This window comes from Watersipora subatra, chromosome 8 (assembly GCF_963576615.1).
Source record: "Watersipora subatra chromosome 8, tzWatSuba1.1, whole genome shotgun sequence".
In the NCBI taxonomy this organism is placed as follows: Eukaryota; Metazoa; Bryozoa; class Gymnolaemata; order Cheilostomatida; family Watersiporidae; genus Watersipora; species Watersipora subatra.
Window position 1 is genome coordinate 57,434,160 of NC_088715.1, and position 19,972 is coordinate 57,454,131.

A 19,972-nucleotide genomic window follows, 5' to 3' on the forward strand; every position below is an offset into this window, starting at 1 on the left:
GAATTCGCGAAAAAAACGACGCGGAGCGCGAGGGGGACAGCTCCGATTTTAACTAGGCGAAAAGCGTGAAAGCGAGGCGCCGGCGACTACGCGGGCGCTTCTTCGACGCCCGTTAGCCGCGCCGACTAGCGTTCGCCGCGATCGAGCGCCCGTTTCGCGCGCGTTCGCTTTCGACTAAGCGCTCAGCCGTCGCTCCGAAACTTTCGTCGCCGCCTCCGCCCTCGCCCTCTTTCCCCGGTCACGCGCTCGCGCATCGCCAGCCCTTCGCCTACGTTTATTTCTATAGACGTTGGGTGTTGGGTGTTGGGGTGTTGGGGTGTTCGGGGTGAGCGGGTGGCGAGCGGACAGACGAGAGACCGCAAAGGTTTCGTTCGGGGCGGAAATCGCCCGAGACGAACCGACCCGTTCTATCTACGCGCTTCTTTAGTAGTCGAAAACTACGAATAATGAAAACTTTGATCTACATTTGTATATATATATATATATATATATATATATATATATATATATATATATATGTATATATATATATCAGAAATAGCCTTAACGAAGGGCGGGGAGGGGGAGGGGGGACGACTTCGAAAGAATGACCAAGACGAGTAGACTCCTCGCTACTCTACCCGCGACGAGATTAGAAGCGTTATTACGTAACTAGCTAGGAGAAACGAAAAGGCTAGCACTCGCGTATAGGCTTAACGAAGAGAGGGAGACGACTTCGAAAGAGAAAGGCCGGTGAGAATAGCTTCGGTACTACCCGCGTCGAGATTAGAAGCGTTATTACGTAACTAGCTAGGAGAAGCGAATAGGCCACTCTCGGCGCGCGCGAATGCCGAAATCCTTTAATTACATCTATACCGTAAAGAGAGTAAAGGCGAATCTAAAAGTTTTCTAAATACGCCGAAGGGAGTTTAAAAGTTGGCGCTTTCGCGCCAGTTACTGAACGGGACGAGCGAGAGACCGACTCCGAACTAGTCGAGGTAGGCCGGACCGCTTCGGCGAGACGGGCGGACCGGAAAAAACGCGACTAGTCTTCGGCCCCGGCGAGGCCTCTCGGTTTCTTCGAGCGGCTCGTTCGCCCTAAACGGGGACACTCGCTCGGCGGCGAATCGGCCGCGACTGAGCGACGGACGGCCGTCCGGGCAATTTATCGCTTCTCGGCCTATTGGCTAAGATCAAAGTGTAGTATCTGTTCTAATCAGTTTAATATCTGATTCGCGGCGCATCGCGCCGCTACGATATTAATCTGATTTTTGGAACGAGATGGAGCGCGGAAGCTTGCTTCGGCTCCGTCACGGGTTGTCTCGGTATCGCAGTACCTCCGAGCACGGCCCACTCCCCTCGTCGGGAGGCACGAAACGAAAGATAAACTGAACCTACCTACTCGCCTACCTACTCGCCTACCTACCTACCTACCTACCTACCTACCCACGCGCCTACCGGAAAAAAATCTTTTGCCGCGAGGCGGCGCTTTAAATTAACGCGCTTAGCGCGTAAATTCTTCCCGAATTCGCGAAAAAAACGACGCGGAGCGCGAGGGGGACAGCTCCGATTTTAACTAGGCGAAAAGCGTGAAAGCGAGGCGCCGGCGACTACGCGGGCGCTTCTTCGACGCCCGTTAGCCGCGCCGACTAGCGTTCGCCGCGATCGAGCGCCCGTTTCGCGCGCGTTCGCTTTCGACTAAGCGCTCAGCCGTCGCTCCGAAACTTTCGTCGCCGCCTCCGCCCTCGCCCTCTTTCCCCGGTCACGCGCTCGCGCATCGCCAGCCCTTCGCCTACGTTTATTTCTATAGACGTTGGGTGTTGGGTGTTGGGTGTTGGGTGTTGGGTGTTGGGTGTTGGGTGTTGGGTGTTGGGTGTTGGGTGTTGGGTGTTGGGTGTTGGGGTGTTCGGGGTGAGCGGGTGGCGAGCGGACAGACGAGAGACCGCAAAGGTTTCGTTCGGGGCGGAAATCGCCCGAGACGAACCGACCCGTTCTATCTACGCGCTTCTTTAGTAGTCGAAAACTACGAATAATGAAAACTTTGATCTACATTTGTATATATATATATATATATATATATATATATATATATATATATATATATGTATATATATATATCAGAAATAGCCTTAACGAAGGGCGGGGAGGGGGAGGGGGGACGACTTCGAAAGAATGACCAAGACGAGTAGACTCCTCGCTACTCTACCCGCGACGAGATTAGAAGCGTTATTACGTAACTAGCTAGGAGAAACGAAAAGGCTAGCACTCGCGTATAGGCTTAACGAAGAGAGGGAGACGACTTCGAAAGAGAAAGGCCGGTGAGAATAGCTTCGGTACTACCCGCGTCGAGATTAGAAGCGTTATTACGTAACTAGCTAGGAGAAGCGAATAGGCCACTCTCGGCGCGCGCGAATGCCGAAATCCTTTAATTACATCTATACCGTAAAGAGAGTAAAGGCGAATCTAAAAGTTTTCTAAATACGCCGAAGGGAGTTTAAAAGTTGGCGCTTTCGCGCCAGTTACTGAACGGGACGAGCGAGAGACCGACTCCGAACTAGTCGAGGTAGGCCGGACCGCTTCGGCGAGACGGGCGGACCGGAAAAAACGCGACTAGTCTTCGGCCCCGGCGAGGCCTCTCGGTTTCTTCGAGCGGCTCGTTCGCCCTAAACGGGGACACTCGCTCGGCGGCGAATCGGCCGCGACTGAGCGACGGACGGCCGTCCGGGCAATTTATCGCTTCTCGGCCTATTGGCTAAGATCAAAGTGTAGTATCTGTTCTAATCAGTTTAATATCTGATTCGCGGCGCATCGCGCCGCTACGATATTAATCTGATTTTTGGAACGAGATGGAGCGCGGAAGCTTGCTTCGGCTCCGTCACGGGTTGTCTCGGTATCGCAGTACCTCCGAGCACGGCCCACTCCCCTCGTCGGGAGGCACGAAACGAAAGATAAACTGAACCTACCTACTCGCCTACCTACTCGCCTACCTACCTACCTACCTACCTACCCACGCGCCTACCGGAAAAAAATCTTTTGCCGCGAGGCGGCGCTTTAAATTAACGCGCTTAGCGCGTAAATTCTTCCCGAATTCGCGAAAAAAACGACGCGGAGCGCGAGGGGGACAGCTCCGATTTTAACTAGGCGAAAAGCGTGAAAGCGAGGCGCCGGCGACTACGCGGGCGCTTCTTCGACGCCCGTTAGCCGCGCCGACTAGCGTTCGCCGCGATCGAGCGCCCGTTTCGCGCGCGTTCGCTTTCGACTAAGCGCTCAGCCGTCGCTCCGAAACTTTCGTCGCCGCCTCCGCCCTCGCCCTCTTTCCCCGGTCACGCGCTCGCGCATCGCCAGCCCTTCGCCTACGTTTATTTCTATAGACGTTGGGTGTTGGGTGTTGGGGTGTTGGGGTGTTCGGGGTGAGCGGGTGGCGAGCGGACAGACGAGAGACCGCAAAGGTTTCGTTCGGGGCGGAAATCGCCCGAGACGAACCGACCCGTTCTATCTACGCGCTTCTTTAGTAGTCGAAAACTACGAATAATGAAAACTTTGATCTACATTTGTATATATATATATATATATATATATATATATATATATATATATATGTATATATATATATCAGAAATAGCCTTAACGAAGGGCGGGGAGGGGGAGGGGGGACGACTTCGAAAGAATGACCAAGACGAGTAGACTCCTCGCTACTCTACCCGCGACGAGATTAGAAGCGTTATTACGTAACTAGCTAGGAGAAACGAAAAGGCTAGCACTCGCGTATAGGCTTAACGAAGAGAGGGAGACGACTTCGAAAGAGAAAGGCCGGTGAGAATAGCTTCGGTACTACCCGCGTCGAGATTAGAAGCGTTATTACGTAACTAGCTAGGAGAAGCGAATAGGCCACTCTCGGCGCGCGCGAATGCCGAAATCCTTTAATTACATCTATACCGTAAAGAGAGTAAAGGCGAATCTAAAAGTTTTCTAAATACGCCGAAGGGAGTTTAAAAGTTGGCGCTTTCGCGCCAGTTACTGAACGGGACGAGCGAGAGACCGACTCCGAACTAGTCGAGGTAGGCCGGACCGCTTCGGCGAGACGGGCGGACCGGAAAAAACGCGACTAGTCTTCGGCCCCGGCGAGGCCTCTCGGTTTCTTCGAGCGGCTCGTTCGCCCTAAACGGGGACACTCGCTCGGCGGCGAATCGGCCGCGACTGAGCGACGGACAGCCGTCCGGGCAATTTATCGCTTCTCGGCCTATTGGCTAAGATCAAAGTGTAGTATCTGTTCTAATCAGTTTAATATCTGATTCGCGGCGCATCGCGCCGCTACGATATTAATCTGATTTTTGGAACGAGATGGAGCGCGGAAGCTTGCTTCGGCTCCGTCACGGGTTGTCTCGGTATCGCAGTACCTCCGAGCACGGCCCACTCCCCTCGTCGGGAGGCACGAAACGAAAGATAAACTGAACCTACCTACTCGCCTACCTACTCGCCTACCTACCTACCTACCTACCTACCCACGCGCCTACCGGAAAAAAATCTTTTGCCGCGAGGCGGCGCTTTAAATTAACGCGCTTAGCGCGTAAATTCTTCCCGAATTCGCGAAAAAAACGACGCGGAGCGCGAGGGGGACAGCTCCGATTTTAACTAGGCGAAAAGCGTGAAAGCGAGGCGCCGGCGACTACGCGGGCGCTTCTTCGACGCCCGTTAGCCGCGCCGACTAGCGTTCGCCGCGATCGAGCGCCCGTTTCGCGCGCGTTCGCTTTCGACTAAGCGCTCAGCCGTCGCTCCGAAACTTTCGTCGCCGCCTCCGCCCTCGCCCTCTTTCCCCGGTCACGCGCTCGCGCATCGCCAGCCCTTCGCCTACGTTTATTTCTATAGACGTTGGGTGTTGGGTGTTGGGGTGTTGGGGTGTTCGGGGTGAGCGGGTGGCGAGCGGACAGACGAGAGACCGCAAAGGTTTCGTTCGGGGCGGAAATCGCCCGAGACGAACCGACCCGTTCTATCTACGCGCTTCTTTAGTAGTCGAAAACTACGAATAATGAAAACTTTGATCTACATTTGTATATATATATATATATATATATATATATATATATATATATATATGTATATATATATATCAGAAATAGCCTTAACGAAGGGCGGGGAGGGGGAGGGGGGACGACTTCGAAAGAATGACCAAGACGAGTAGACTCCTCGCTACTCTACCCGCGACGAGATTAGAAGCGTTATTACGTAACTAGCTAGGAGAAACGAAAAGGCTAGCACTCGCGTATAGGCTTAACGAAGAGAGGGAGACGACTTCGAAAGAGAAAGGCCGGTGAGAATAGCTTCGGTACTACCCGCGTCGAGATTAGAAGCGTTATTACGTAACTAGCTAGGAGAAGCGAATAGGCCACTCTCGGCGCGCGCGAATGCCGAAATCCTTTAATTACATCTATACCGTAAAGAGAGTAAAGGCGAATCTAAAAGTTTTCTAAATACGCCGAAGGGAGTTTAAAAGTTGGCGCTTTCGCGCCAGTTACTGAACGGGACGAGCGAGAGACCGACTCCGAACTAGTCGAGGTAGGCCGGACCGCTTCGGCGAGACGGGCGGACCGGAAAAAACGCGACTAGTCTTCGGCCCCGGCGAGGCCTCTCGGTTTCTTCGAGCGGCTCGTTCGCCCTAAACGGGGACACTCGCTCGGCGGCGAATCGGCCGCGACTGAGCGACGGACGGCCGTCCGGGCAATTTATCGCTTCTCGGCCTATTGGCTAAGATCAAAGTGTAGTATCTGTTCTAATCAGTTTAATATCTGATTCGCGGCGCATCGCGCCGCTACGATATTAATCTGATTTTTGGAACGAGATGGAGCGCGGAAGCTTGCTTCGGCTCCGTCACGGGTTGTCTCGGTATCGCAGTACCTCCGAGCACGGCCCACTCCCCTCGTCGGGAGGCACGAAACGAAAGATAAACTGAACCTACCTACTCGCCTACCTACTCGCCTACCTACCTACCTACCTACCTACCTACCCACGCGCCTACCGGAAAAAAATCTTTTGCCGCGAGGCGGCGCTTTAAATTAACGCGCTTAGCGCGTAAATTCTTCCCGAATTCGCGAAAAAAACGACGCGGAGCGCGAGGGGGACAGCTCCGATTTTAACTAGGCGAAAAGCGTGAAAGCGAGGCGCCGGCGACTACGCGGGCGCTTCTTCGACGCCCGTTAGCCGCGCCGACTAGCGTTCGCCGCGATCGAGCGCCCGTTTCGCGCGCGTTCGCTTTCGACTAAGCGCTCAGCCGTCGCTCCGAAACTTTCGTCGCCGCCTCCGCCCTCGCCCTCTTTCCCCGGTCACGCGCTCGCGCATCGCCAGCCCTTCGCCTACGTTTATTTCTATAGACGTTGGGTGTTGGGTGTTGGGTGTTGGGTGTTGGGTGTTGGGTGTTGGGTGTTGGGTGTTGGGTGTTGGGTGTTGGGTGTTGGGTGTTGGGGTGTTCGGGGTGAGCGGGTGGCGAGCGGACAGACGAGAGACCGCAAAGGTTTCGTTCGGGGCGGAAATCGCCCGAGACGAACCGACCCGTTCTATCTACGCGCTTCTTTAGTAGTCGAAAACTACGAATAATGAAAACTTTGATCTACATTTGTATATATATATATATATATATATATATATATATATATATATATATATGTATATATATATATCAGAAATAGCCTTAACGAAGGGCGGGGAGGGGGAGGGGGGACGACTTCGAAAGAATGACCAAGACGAGTAGACTCCTCGCTACTCTACCCGCGACGAGATTAGAAGCGTTATTACGTAACTAGCTAGGAGAAACGAAAAGGCTAGCACTCGCGTATAGGCTTAACGAAGAGAGGGAGACGACTTCGAAAGAGAAAGGCCGGTGAGAATAGCTTCGGTACTACCCGCGTCGAGATTAGAAGCGTTATTACGTAACTAGCTAGGAGAAGCGAATAGGCCACTCTCGGCGCGCGCGAATGCCGAAATCCTTTAATTACATCTATACCGTAAAGAGAGTAAAGGCGAATCTAAAAGTTTTCTAAATACGCCGAAGGGAGTTTAAAAGTTGGCGCTTTCGCGCCAGTTACTGAACGGGACGAGCGAGAGACCGACTCCGAACTAGTCGAGGTAGGCCGGACCGCTTCGGCGAGACGGGCGGACCGGAAAAAACGCGACTAGTCTTCGGCCCCGGCGAGGCCTCTCGGTTTCTTCGAGCGGCTCGTTCGCCCTAAACGGGGACACTCGCTCGGCGGCGAATCGGCCGCGACTGAGCGACGGACGGCCGTCCGGGCAATTTATCGCTTCTCGGCCTATTGGCTAAGATCAAAGTGTAGTATCTGTTCTAATCAGTTTAATATCTGATTCGCGGCGCATCGCGCCGCTACGATATTAATCTGATTTTTGGAACGAGATGGAGCGCGGAAGCTTGCTTCGGCTCCGTCACGGGTTGTCTCGGTATCGCAGTACCTCCGAGCACGGCCCACTCCCCTCGTCGGGAGGCACGAAACGAAAGATAAACTGAACCTACCTACTCGCCTACCTACTCGCCTACCTACCTACCTACCTACCTACCCACGCGCCTACCGGAAAAAAATCTTTTGCCGCGAGGCGGCGCTTTAAATTAACGCGCTTAGCGCGTAAATTCTTCCCGAATTCGCGAAAAAAACGACGCGGAGCGCGAGGGGGACAGCTCCGATTTTAACTAGGCGAAAAGCGTGAAAGCGAGGCGCCGGCGACTACGCGGGCGCTTCTTCGACGCCCGTTAGCCGCGCCGACTAGCGTTCGCCGCGATCGAGCGCCCGTTTCGCGCGCGTTCGCTTTCGACTAAGCGCTCAGCCGTCGCTCCGAAACTTTCGTCGCCGCCTCCGCCCTCGCCCTCTTTCCCCGGTCACGCGCTCGCGCATCGCCAGCCCTTCGCCTACGTTTATTTCTATAGACGTTGGGTGTTGGGTGTTGGGGTGTTGGGGTGTTCGGGGTGAGCGGGTGGCGAGCGGACAGACGAGAGACCGCAAAGGTTTCGTTCGGGGCGGAAATCGCCCGAGACGAACCGACCCGTTCTATCTACGCGCTTCTTTAGTAGTCGAAAACTACGAATAATGAAAACTTTGATCTACATTTGTATATATATATATATATATATATATATATATATATATATATATATATATATATATATGTATAAGAAATAGCCTTAACGAAGGGCGGGGAGGGGGAGGGGGGACGACTTCGAAAGAATGACCAAGACGAGTAGACTCCTCGCTACTCTACCCGCGACGAGATTAGAAGCGTTATTACGTAACTAGCTAGGAGAAACGAAAAGGCTAGCACTCGCGTATAGGCTTAACGAAGAGAGGGAGACGACTTCGAAAGAGAAAGGCCGGTGAGAATAGCTTCGGTACTACCCGCGTCGAGATTAGAAGCGTTATTACGTAACTAGCTAGGAGAAGCGAATAGGCCACTCTCGGCGCGCGCGAATGCCGAAATCCTTTAATTACATCTATACCGTAAAGAGAGTAAAGGCGAATCTAAAAGTTTTCTAAATACGCCGAAGGGAGTTTAAAAGTTGGCGCTTTCGCGCCAGTTACTGAACGGGACGAGCGAGAGACCGACTCCGAACTAGTCGAGGTAGGCCGGACCGCTTCGGCGAGACGGGCGGACCGGAAAAAACGCGACTAGTCTTCGGCCCCGGCGAGGCCTCTCGGTTTCTTCGAGCGGCTCGTTCGCCCTAAACGGGGACACTCGCTCGGCGGCGAATCGGCCGCGACTGAGCGACGGACGGCCGTCCGGGCAATTTATCGCTTCTCGGCCTATTGGCTAAGATCAAAGTGTAGTATCTGTTCTAATCAGTTTAATATCTGATTCGCGGCGCATCGCGCCGCTACGATATTAATCTGATTTTTGGAACGAGATGGAGCGCGGAAGCTTGCTTCGGCTCCGTCACGGGTTGTCTCGGTATCGCAGTACCTCCGAGCACGGCCCACTCCCCTCGTCGGGAGGCACGAAACGAAAGATAAACTGAACCTACCTACTCGCCTACCTACTCGCCTACCTACCTACCTACCTACCTACCTACCCACGCGCCTACCGGAAAAAAATCTTTTGCCGCGAGGCGGCGCTTTAAATTAACGCGCTTAGCGCGTAAATTCTTCCCGAATTCGCGAAAAAAACGACGCGGAGCGCGAGGGGGACAGCTCCGATTTTAACTAGGCGAAAAGCGTGAAAGCGAGGCGCCGGCGACTACGCGGGCGCTTCTTCGACGCCCGTTAGCCGCGCCGACTAGCGTTCGCCGCGATCGAGCGCCCGTTTCGCGCGCGTTCGCTTTCGACTAAGCGCTCAGCCGTCGCTCCGAAACTTTCGTCGCCGCCTCCGCCCTCGCCCTCTTTCCCCGGTCACGCGCTCGCGCATCGCCAGCCCTTCGCCTACGTTTATTTCTATAGACGTTGGGTGTTGGGTGTTGGGGTGTTGGGGTGTTCGGGGTGAGCGGGTGGCGAGCGGACAGACGAGAGACCGCAAAGGTTTCGTTCGGGGCGGAAATCGCCCGAGACGAACCGACCCGTTCTATCTACGCGCTTCTTTAGTAGTCGAAAACTACGAATAATGAAAACTTTGATCTACATTTGTATATATATATATATATATATATATATATATATATATATGTATATATATATATCAGAAATAGCCTTAACGAAGGGCGGGGAGGGGGAGGGGGGACGACTTCGAAAGAATGACCAAGACGAGTAGACTCCTCGCTACTCTACCCGCGACGAGATTAGAAGCGTTATTACGTAACTAGCTAGGAGAAACGAAAAGGCTAGCACTCGCGTATAGGCTTAACGAAGAGAGGGAGACGACTTCGAAAGAGAAAGGCCGGTGAGAATAGCTTCGGTACTACCCGCGTCGAGATTAGAAGCGTTATTACGTAACTAGCTAGGAGAAGCGAATAGGCCACTCTCGGCGCGCGCGAATGCCGAAATCCTTTAATTACATCTATACCGTAAAGAGAGTAAAGGCGAATCTAAAAGTTTTCTAAATACGCCGAAGGGAGTTTAAAAGTTGGCGCTTTCGCGCCAGTTACTGAACGGGACGAGCGAGAGACCGACTCCGAACTAGTCGAGGTAGGCCGGACCGCTTCGGCGAGACGGGCGGACCGGAAAAAACGCGACTAGTCTTCGGCCCCGGCGAGGCCTCTCGGTTTCTTCGAGCGGCTCGTTCGCCCTAAACGGGGACACTCGCTCGGCGGCGAATCGGCCGCGACTGAGCGACGGACGGCCGTCCGGGCAATTTATCGCTTCTCGGCCTATTGGCTAAGATCAAAGTGTAGTATCTGTTCTAATCAGTTTAATATCTGATTCGCGGCGCATCGCGCCGCTACGATATTAATCTGATTTTTGGAACGAGATGGAGCGCGGAAGCTTGCTTCGGCTCCGTCACGGGTTGTCTCGGTATCGCAGTACCTCCGAGCACGGCCCACTCCCCTCGTCGGGAGGCACGAAACGAAAGATAAACTGAACCTACCTACTCGCCTACCTACTCGCCTACCTACCTACCTACCTACCTACCCACGCGCCTACCGGAAAAAAATCTTTTGCCGCGAGGCGGCGCTTTAAATTAACGCGCTTAGCGCGTAAATTCTTCCCGAATTCGCGAAAAAAACGACGCGGAGCGCGAGGGGGACAGCTCCGATTTTAACTAGGCGAAAAGCGTGAAAGCGAGGCGCCGGCGACTACGCGGGCGCTTCTTCGACGCCCGTTAGCCGCGCCGACTAGCGTTCGCCGCGATCGAGCGCCCGTTTCGCGCGCGTTCGCTTTCGACTAAGCGCTCAGCCGTCGCTCCGAAACTTTCGTCGCCGCCTCCGCCCTCGCCCTCTTTCCCCGGTCACGCGCTCGCGCATCGCCAGCCCTTCGCCTACGTTTATTTCTATAGACGTTGGGTGTTGGGTGTTGGGGTGTTGGGGTGTTCGGGGTGAGCGGGTGGCGAGCGGACAGACGAGAGACCGCAAAGGTTTCGTTCGGGGCGGAAATCGCCCGAGACGAACCGACCCGTTCTATCTACGCGCTTCTTTAGTAGTCGAAAACTACGAATAATGAAAACTTTGATCTACATTTGTATATATATATATATATATATATATATATATATATATATATATATATGTATATATATATATCAGAAATAGCCTTAACGAAGGGCGGGGAGGGGGAGGGGGGACGACTTCGAAAGAATGACCAAGACGAGTAGACTCCTCGCTACTCTACCCGCGACGAGATTAGAAGCGTTATTACGTAACTAGCTAGGAGAAACGAAAAGGCTAGCACTCGCGTATAGGCTTAACGAAGAGAGGGAGACGACTTCGAAAGAGAAAGGCCGGTGAGAATAGCTTCGGTACTACCCGCGTCGAGATTAGAAGCGTTATTACGTAACTAGCTAGGAGAAGCGAATAGGCCACTCTCGGCGCGCGCGAATGCCGAAATCCTTTAATTACATCTATACCGTAAAGAGAGTAAAGGCGAATCTAAAAGTTTTCTAAATACGCCGAAGGGAGTTTAAAAGTTGGCGCTTTCGCGCCAGTTACTGAACGGGACGAGCGAGAGACCGACTCCGAACTAGTCGAGGTAGGCCGGACCGCTTCGGCGAGACGGGCGGACCGGAAAAAACGCGACTAGTCTTCGGCCCCGGCGAGGCCTCTCGGTTTCTTCGAGCGGCTCGTTCGCCCTAAACGGGGACACTCGCTCGGCGGCGAATCGGCCGCGACTGAGCGACGGACGGCCGTCTCCGGGCAATTTATCGCTTCTCGGCCTATTGGCTAAGATCAAAGTGTAGTATCTGTTCTAATCAGTTTAATATCTGATTCGCGGCGCATCGCGCCGCTACGATATTAATCTGATTTTTGGAACGAGATGGAGCGCGGAAGCTTGCTTCGGCTCCGTCACGGGTTGTCTCGGTATCGCAGTACCTCCGAGCACGGCCCACTCCCCTCGTCGGGAGGCACGAAACGAAAGATAAACTGAACCTACCTACTCGCCTACCTACTCGCCTACCTACCTACCTACCTACCTACCTACCCACGCGCCTACCGGAAAAAAATCTTTTGCCGCGAGGCGGCGCTTTAAATTAACGCGCTTAGCGCGTAAATTCTTCCCGAATTCGCGAAAAAAACGACGCGGAGCGCGAGGGGGACAGCTCCGATTTTAACTAGGCGAAAAGCGTGAAAGCGAGGCGCCGGCGACTACGCGGGCGCTTCTTCGACGCCCGTTAGCCGCGCCGACTAGCGTTCGCCGCGATCGAGCGCCCGTTTCGCGCGCGTTCGCTTTCGACTAAGCGCTCAGCCGTCGCTCCGAAACTTTCGTCGCCGCCTCCGCCCTCGCCCTCTTTCCCCGGTCACGCGCTCGCGCATCGCCAGCCCTTCGCCTACGTTTATTTCTATAGACGTTGGGTGTTGGGTGTTGGGTGTTGGGTGTTGGGTGTTGGGTGTTGGGTGTTGGGTGTTGGGTGTTGGGTGTTGGGTGTTGGGTGTTGGGGTGTTCGGGGTGAGCGGGTGGCGAGCGGACAGACGAGAGACCGCAAAGGTTTCGTTCGGGGCGGAAATCGCCCGAGACGAACCGACCCGTTCTATCTACGCGCTTCTTTAGTAGTCGAAAACTACGAATAATGAAAACTTTGATCTACATTTGTATATATATATATATATATATATATATATATATATATATGTATATATATATATCAGAAATAGCCTTAACGAAGGGCGGGGAGGGGGAGGGGGGACGACTTCGAAAGAATGACCAAGACGAGTAGACTCCTCGCTACTCTACCCGCGACGAGATTAGAAGCGTTATTACGTAACTAGCTAGGAGAAACGAAAAGGCTAGCACTCGCGTATAGGCTTAACGAAGAGAGGGAGACGACTTCGAAAGAGAAAGGCCGGTGAGAATAGCTTCGGTACTACCCGCGTCGAGATTAGAAGCGTTATTACGTAACTAGCTAGGAGAAGCGAATAGGCCACTCTCGGCGCGCGCGAATGCCGAAATCCTTTAATTACATCTATACCGTAAAGAGAGTAAAGGCGAATCTAAAAGTTTTCTAAATACGCCGAAGGGAGTTTAAAAGTTGGCGCTTTCGCGCCAGTTACTGAACGGGACGAGCGAGAGACCGACTCCGAACTAGTCGAGGTAGGCCGGACCGCTTCGGCGAGACGGGCGGACCGGAAAAAACGCGACTAGTCTTCGGCCCCGGCGAGGCCTCTCGGTTTCTTCGAGCGGCTCGTTCGCCCTAAACGGGGACACTCGCTCGGCGGCGAATCGGCCGCGACTGAGCGACGGACGGCCGTCCGGGCAATTTATCGCTTCTCGGCCTATTGGCTAAGATCAAAGTGTAGTATCTGTTCTAATCAGTTTAATATCTGATTCGCGGCGCATCGCGCCGCTACGATATTAATCTGATTTTTGGAACGAGATGGAGCGCGGAAGCTTGCTTCGGCTCCGTCACGGGTTGTCTCGGTATCGCAGTACCTCCGAGCACGGCCCACTCCCCTCGTCGGGAGGCACGAAACGAAAGATAAACTGAACCTACCTACTCGCCTACCTACTCGCCTACCTACCTACCTACCTACCTACCCACGCGCCTACCGGAAAAAAATCTTTTGCCGCGAGGCGGCGCTTTAAATTAACGCGCTTAGCGCGTAAATTCTTCCCGAATTCGCGAAAAAAACGACGCGGAGCGCGAGGGGGACAGCTCCGATTTTAACTAGGCGAAAAGCGTGAAAGCGAGGCGCCGGCGACTACGCGGGCGCTTCTTCGACGCCCGTTAGCCGCGCCGACTAGCGTTCGCCGCGATCGAGCGCCCGTTTCGCGCGCGTTCGCTTTCGACTAAGCGCTCAGCCGTCGCTCCGAAACTTTCGTCGCCGCCTCCGCCCTCGCCCTCTTTCCCCGGTCACGCGCTCGCGCATCGCCAGCCCTTCGCCTACGTTTATTTCTATAGACGTTGGGTGTTGGGTGTTGGGTGTTGGGTGTTGGGTGTTGGGTGTTGGGTGTTGGGTGTTGGGTGTTGGGTGTTGGGGTGTTCGGGGTGAGCGGGTGGCGAGCGGACAGACGAGAGACCGCAAAGGTTTCGTTCGGGGCGGAAATCGCCCGAGACGAACCGACCCGTTCTATCTACGCGCTTCTTTAGTAGTCGAAAACTACGAATAATGAAAACTTTGATCTACATTTGTATATATATATATATATATATATATATATATATATATATATATATGTATATATATATATCAGAAATAGCCTTAACGAAGGGCGGGGAGGGGGAGGGGGGACGACTTCGAAAGAATGACCAAGACGAGTAGACTCCTCGCTACTCTACCCGCGACGAGATTAGAAGCGTTATTACGTAACTAGCTAGGAGAAACGAAAAGGCTAGCACTCGCGTATAGGCTTAACGAAGAGAGGGAGACGACTTCGAAAGAGAAAGGCCGGTGAGAATAGCTTCGGTACTACCCGCGTCGAGATTAGAAGCGTTATTACGTAACTAGCTAGGAGAAGCGAATAGGCCACTCTCGGCGCGCGCGAATGCCGAAATCCTTTAATTACATCTATACCGTAAAGAGAGTAAAGGCGAATCTAAAAGTTTTCTAAATACGCCGAAGGGAGTTTAAAAGTTGGCGCTTTCGCGCCAGTTACTGAACGGGACGAGCGAGAGACCGACTCCGAACTAGTCGAGGTAGGCCGGACCGCTTCGGCGAGACGGGCGGACCGGAAAAAACGCGACTAGTCTTCGGCCCCGGCGAGGCCTCTCGGTTTCTTCGAGCGGCTCGTTCGCCCTAAACGGGGACACTCGCTCGGCGGCGAATCGGCCGCGACTGAGCGACGGACGGCCGTCCGGGCAATTTATCGCTTCTCGGCCTATTGGCTAAGATCAAAGTGTAGTATCTGTTCTAATCAGTTTAATATCTGATTCGCGGCGCATCGCGCCGCTACGATATTAATCTGATTTTTGGAACGAGATGGAGCGCGGAAGCTTGCTTCGGCTCCGTCACGGGTTGTCTCGGTATCGCAGTACCTCCGAGCACGGCCCACTCCCCTCGTCGGGAGGCACGAAACGAAAGATAAACTGAACCTACCTACTCGCCTACCTACTCGCCTACCTACCTACCTACCTACCTACCTACCCACGCGCCTACCGGAAAAAAATCTTTTGCCGCGAGGCGGCGCTTTAAATTAACGCGCTTAGCGCGTAAATTCTTCCCGAATTCGCGAAAAAAACGACGCGGAGCGCGAGGGGGACAGCTCCGATTTTAACTAGGCGAAAAGCGTGAAAGCGAGGCGCCGGCGACTACGCGGGCGCTTCTTCGACGCCCGTTAGCCGCGCCGACTAGCGTTCGCCGCGATCGAGCGCCCGTTTCGCGCGCGTTCGCTTTCGACTAAGCGCTCAGCCGTCGCTCCGAAACTTTCGTCGCCGCCTCCGCCCTCGCCCTCTTTCCCCGGTCACGCGCTCGCGCATCGCCAGCCCTTCGCCTACGTTTATTTCTATAGACGTTGGGTGTTGGGTGTTGGGTGTTGGGTGTTGGGTGTTGGGTGTTGGGTGTTGGGTGTTGGGTGTTGGGTGTTGGGTGTTGGGTGTTGGGGTGTTCGGGGTGAGCGGGTGGCGAGCGGACAGACGAGAGACCGCAAAGGTTTCGTTCGGGGCGGAAATCGCCCGAGACGAACCGACCCGTTCTATCTACGCGCTTCTTTAGTAGTCGAAAACTACGAATAATGAAAACTTTGATCTACATTTGTATATATATATATATATATATATATATATATATATATATATATATATATATATGTATATATATATATCAGAAATAGCCTTAACGAAGGGCGGGGAGGGGGAGGGGGGACGACTTCGAAAGAATGACCAAGACGAGTAGACTCCTCGCTACTCTACCCGCGACGAGATTAGAAGCGTTATTACGTAACTAGCTAGGAGAAACGAAAAGGCTAGCACTCGCGTATAGGCTTAACGAAGAGAGGGAGACGACTTCGAAAGAGAAAGGCCGGTGAGAATAGCTTCGGTACTACCCGCGTCGAGATTAGAAGCGTTATTACGTAACTAGCTAGGAGAAGCGAATAGGCCACTCTCGGCGCGCGCGAATGCCGAAATCCTTTAATTACATCTATACCGTAAAGAGAGTAAAGGCGAATCTAAAAGTTTTCTAAATACGCCGAAGGGAGTTTAAAAGTTGGCGCTTTCGCGCCAGTTACCGAACGGGACGAGCGAGAGACCGACTCCGAACTAGTCGAGGTAGGCCGGACCGCTTCGGCGAGACGGGCGGACCGGAAAAAAAGCGACTAGTCTTCGGCCCCGGCGAGGCCTCTCGGTTTCTTCGAGCGGCTCGTTCGCCCTAAACGGGGACACTCGCTCGGCGGCGAATCGGCCGCGACTGAGCGACGGACGGCCGTCCGGGCAATTTATCGCTTCTCGGCCTATTGGCTAAGATCAAAGTGTAGTATCTGTTCTAATCAGTTTAATATCTGATTCGCGGCGCATCGCGCCGCTACGATATTAATCTGATTTTTGGAACGAGATGGAGCGCGGAAGCTTGCTTCGGCTCCGTCACGGGTTGTCTCGGTATCGCAGTACCTCCGAGCACGGCCCACTCCCCTCGTCGGGAGGCACGAAACGAAAGATTAACTGAACCTACCTACCTACCTACCTACCTACCTACCTACCTACCTACCTACCCACGCGCCTACCGGAAAAAAATCTTTTGCCGCGAGGCGGCGCTTTAAATTAACGCGCTTAGCGCGTAAATTCTTCCCGAATTCGCGAAAAAAACGACGCGGAGCGCGAGGGCGACAGCTCCGATTTTAACTAGGCGAAAAGCGTGAAAGCGAGGCGCCGGCGACTACGCGGGCGCTTCTTCGACGCCCGTTAGCCGCGCCGACTAGCGTTCGCCGCGATCGAGCGCCCGTTTCGCGCGCGTTCGCTTTCGACTAAGCGCTCAGCCGTCGCTCCGAAACTTTCGTCGCCGCCTCCGCCCTCTTTCCCCCCGGTCACGCGCTCGCGCATCGCCAGCCCTTCGCCTACGTTTATTTCTATAGACGTTGGGTGTTGGGTGTTGGGTGTTGGGTGTTGGGTGTTGGGTGTTGGGTGTTGGGTGTTGGGTGTTGGGTGTTGGGTGTTGGGTGTTGGGGTGTTCGGGGTGAGCGGGTGGCGAGCGGACAGACGAGAGACCGCAAAGGTTTCGTTCGGGGCGGAAATCGCCCGAGACGAACCGACCCGTTCTATCTACGCGCTTCTTTAGTAGTCGAAAACTACGAATAATGAAAACTTTGATCTACATTTGTATATATATATATATATATATATATATATATATATATATATATGTATATATATATATCAGAAATAGCCTTAACGAAGGGCGGGGAGGGGGAGGGGGGACGACTTCGAAAGAATGACCAAGACGAGTAGACTCCTCGCTACTCTACCCGCGACGAGATTAGAAGCGTTATTACGTAACTAGCTAGGAGAAACGAAAAGGCTAGCACTCGCGTATAGGCTTAACGAAGAGAGGGAGACGACTTCGAAAGAGAAAGGCCGGTGAGAATAGCTTCGGTACTACCCGCGTCGAGATTAGAAGCGTTATTACGTAACTAGCTAGGAGAAGCGAATAGGCCACTCTCGGCGCGCGCGAATGCCGAAATCCTTTAATTACATCTATACCGTAAAGAGAGTAAAGGCGAATCTAAAAGTTTTCTAAATACGCCGAAGGGAGTTTAAAAGTTGGCGCTTTCGCGCCAGTTACTGAACGGGACGAGCGAGAGACCGACTCCGAACTAGTCGAGGTAGGCCGGACCGCTTCGGCGAGACGGGCGGACCGGAAAAAACGCGACTAGTCTTCGGCCCCGGCGAGGCCTCTCGGTTTCTTCGAGCGGCTCGTTCGCCCTAAACGGGGACACTCGCTCGGCGGCGAATCGGCCGCGACTGAGCGACGGACGGCCGTCCGGGCAATTTATCGCTTCTCGGCCTATTGGCTAAGATCAAAGTGTAGTATCTGTTCTAATCAGTTTAATATCTGATTCGCGGCGCATCGCGCCGCTACGATATTAATCTGATTTTTGGAACGAGATGGAGCGCGGAAGCTTGCTTCGGCTCCGTCACGGGTTGTCTCGGTATCGCAGTACCTCCGAGCACGGCCCACTCCCCTCGTCGGGAGGCACGAAACGAAAGATAAACTGAACCTACCTACTCGCCTACCTACTCGCCTACCTACCTACCTACCTACCTACCCACGCGCCTACCGGAAAAAAATCTTTTGCCGCGAGGCGGCGCTTTAAATTAACGCGCTTAGCGCGTAAATTCTTCCCGAATTCGCGAAAAAAACGACGCGGAGCGCGAGGGGGACAGCTCCGATTTTAACTAGGCGAAAAGCGTGAAAGCGAGGCGCCGGCGACTACGCGGGCGCTTCTTCGACGCCCGTTAGCCGCGCCGACTAGCGTTCGCCGCGATCGAGCGCCCGTTTCGCGCGCGTTCGCTTTCGACTAAGCGCTCAGCCGTCGCTCCGAAACTTTCGTCGCCGCCTCCGCCCTCGCCCTCTTTCCCCGGTCACGCGCTCGCGCATCGCCAGCCCTTCGCCTACGTTTATTTCTATAGACGTTGGGTGTTGGGTGTTGGGTGTTGGGTGTTGGGTGTTGGGTGTTGGGTGTTGGGTGTTGGGTGTTGGGTGTTGGGTGTTGGGGTGTTCGGGGTGAGCGGGTGGCGAGCGGACAGACGAGAGACCGCAAAGGTTTCGTTCGGGGCGGAAATCGCCCGAGACGAACCGACCCGTTCTATCTACGCGCTTCTTTAGTAGTCGAAAACTACGAATAATGAAAACTTTGATCTACATTTGTATATATATATATATATATATATATATATATATATATATATATATATGTATATATATATATCAGAAATAGCCTTAACGAAGGGCGGGGAGGGGGAGGGGGGACGACTTCGAAAGAATGACCAAGACGAGTAGACTCCTCGCTACTCTACCCGCGACGAGATTAGAAGCGTTATTACGTAACTAGCTAGGAGAAACGAAAAGGCTAGCACTCGCGTATAGGCTTAACGAAGAGAGGGAGACGACTTCGAAAGAGAAAGGCCGGTGAGAATAGCTTCGGTACTACCCGCGTCGAGATTAGAAGCGTTATTACGTAACTAGCTAGGAGAAGCGAATAGGCCACTCTCGGCGCGCGCGAATGCCGAAATCCTTTAATTACATCTATACCGTAAAGAGAGTAAAGGCGAATCTAAAAGTTTTCTAAATACGCCGAAGGGAGTTTAAAAGTTGGCGCTTTCGCGCCAGTTACCGAACGGGACGAGCGAGAGACCGACTCCGAACTAGTCGAGGTAGGCCGGACCGCTTCGGCGAGACGGGCGGACCGGAAAAAAAGCGACTAGTCTTCGGCCCCGGCGAGGCCTCTCGGTTTCTTCGAGCGGCTCGTTCGCCCTAAACGGGGACACTCGCTCGGCGGCGAATCGGCCGCGACTGAGCGACGGACGGCCGTCCGGGCAATTTATCGCTTCTCGGCCTATTGGCTAAGATCAAAGTGTAGTATCTGTTCTAATCAGTTTAATATCTGATTCGCGGCGCATCGCGCCGCTACGATATTAATCTGATTTTTGGAACGAGATGGAGCGCGGAAGCTTGCTTCGGCTCCGTCACGGGTTGTCTCGGTATCGCAGTACCTCCGAGCACGGCCCACTCCCCTCGTCGGGAGGCACGAAACGAAAGATTAACTGAACCTACCTACCTACCTACCTACCTACCTACCTACCTACCTACCCACGCGCCTACCGGAAAAAAATCTTTTGCCGCGAGGCGGCGCTTTAAATTAACGCGCTTAGCGCGTAAATTCTTCCCGAATTCGCGAAAAAAACGACGCGGAGCGCGAGGGCGACAGCTCCGATTTTAACTAGGCGAAAAGCGTGAAAGCGAGGCGCCGGCGACTACGCGGGCGCTTCTTCGACG

General features: G+C 53.7%; 13 non-coding genes across 13 annotated transcripts; all 13 read left to right on the plus strand.

Moving 5' to 3' along the window:
- Positions 1–1,146: 1,146 nt before the first annotated feature.
- LOC137403016 (U2 spliceosomal RNA) lies at positions 1,147–1,338 on the plus strand. Its single transcript, XR_010979563.1, has one exon. It is a non-coding gene; the product is annotated as a U2 spliceosomal RNA (small nuclear RNA).
- A 1,373-nt stretch (positions 1,339–2,711) lies between these two features.
- LOC137403017 (U2 spliceosomal RNA) lies at positions 2,712–2,903 on the plus strand. Its single transcript, XR_010979564.1, has one exon. It is a non-coding gene; the product is annotated as a U2 spliceosomal RNA (small nuclear RNA).
- A 1,303-nt stretch (positions 2,904–4,206) lies between these two features.
- LOC137403019 (U2 spliceosomal RNA) lies at positions 4,207–4,398 on the plus strand. The gene has a single exon (XR_010979566.1). It is a non-coding gene; the product is annotated as a U2 spliceosomal RNA (small nuclear RNA).
- Positions 4,399–5,701: 1,303 nt separating this feature from the next.
- LOC137403020 (U2 spliceosomal RNA) lies at positions 5,702–5,893 on the plus strand. The gene has a single exon (XR_010979567.1). It is a non-coding gene; the product is annotated as a U2 spliceosomal RNA (small nuclear RNA).
- A 1,371-nt stretch (positions 5,894–7,264) lies between these two features.
- LOC137403021 (U2 spliceosomal RNA) lies at positions 7,265–7,456 on the plus strand. The gene has a single exon (XR_010979568.1). It is a non-coding gene; the product is annotated as a U2 spliceosomal RNA (small nuclear RNA).
- A 1,305-nt stretch (positions 7,457–8,761) lies between these two features.
- Positions 8,762–8,953, plus strand: LOC137403022 (U2 spliceosomal RNA). Its single transcript, XR_010979569.1, has one exon. It is a non-coding gene; the product is annotated as a U2 spliceosomal RNA (small nuclear RNA).
- Positions 8,954–10,254: 1,301 nt separating this feature from the next.
- LOC137403025 (U2 spliceosomal RNA) lies at positions 10,255–10,446 on the plus strand. The gene has a single exon (XR_010979570.1). It is a non-coding gene; the product is annotated as a U2 spliceosomal RNA (small nuclear RNA).
- Positions 10,447–11,753: 1,307 nt separating this feature from the next.
- LOC137403026 (U2 spliceosomal RNA) lies at positions 11,754–11,945 on the plus strand. Its single transcript, XR_010979571.1, has one exon. It is a non-coding gene; the product is annotated as a U2 spliceosomal RNA (small nuclear RNA).
- A 1,363-nt stretch (positions 11,946–13,308) lies between these two features.
- Positions 13,309–13,500, plus strand: LOC137403027 (U2 spliceosomal RNA). The gene has a single exon (XR_010979572.1). It is a non-coding gene; the product is annotated as a U2 spliceosomal RNA (small nuclear RNA).
- A 1,351-nt stretch (positions 13,501–14,851) lies between these two features.
- Positions 14,852–15,043, plus strand: LOC137403028 (U2 spliceosomal RNA). The gene has a single exon (XR_010979573.1). It is a non-coding gene; the product is annotated as a U2 spliceosomal RNA (small nuclear RNA).
- A 1,377-nt stretch (positions 15,044–16,420) lies between these two features.
- Positions 16,421–16,612, plus strand: LOC137403029 (U2 spliceosomal RNA). Its single transcript, XR_010979574.1, has one exon. It is a non-coding gene; the product is annotated as a U2 spliceosomal RNA (small nuclear RNA).
- Positions 16,613–17,967: 1,355 nt separating this feature from the next.
- LOC137403030 (U2 spliceosomal RNA) lies at positions 17,968–18,159 on the plus strand. The gene has a single exon (XR_010979575.1). It is a non-coding gene; the product is annotated as a U2 spliceosomal RNA (small nuclear RNA).
- Positions 18,160–19,519: 1,360 nt separating this feature from the next.
- On the plus strand, positions 19,520–19,711 carry LOC137403032 (U2 spliceosomal RNA). The gene has a single exon (XR_010979577.1). It is a non-coding gene; the product is annotated as a U2 spliceosomal RNA (small nuclear RNA).
- Positions 19,712–19,972: the final 261 nt, after the last annotated feature.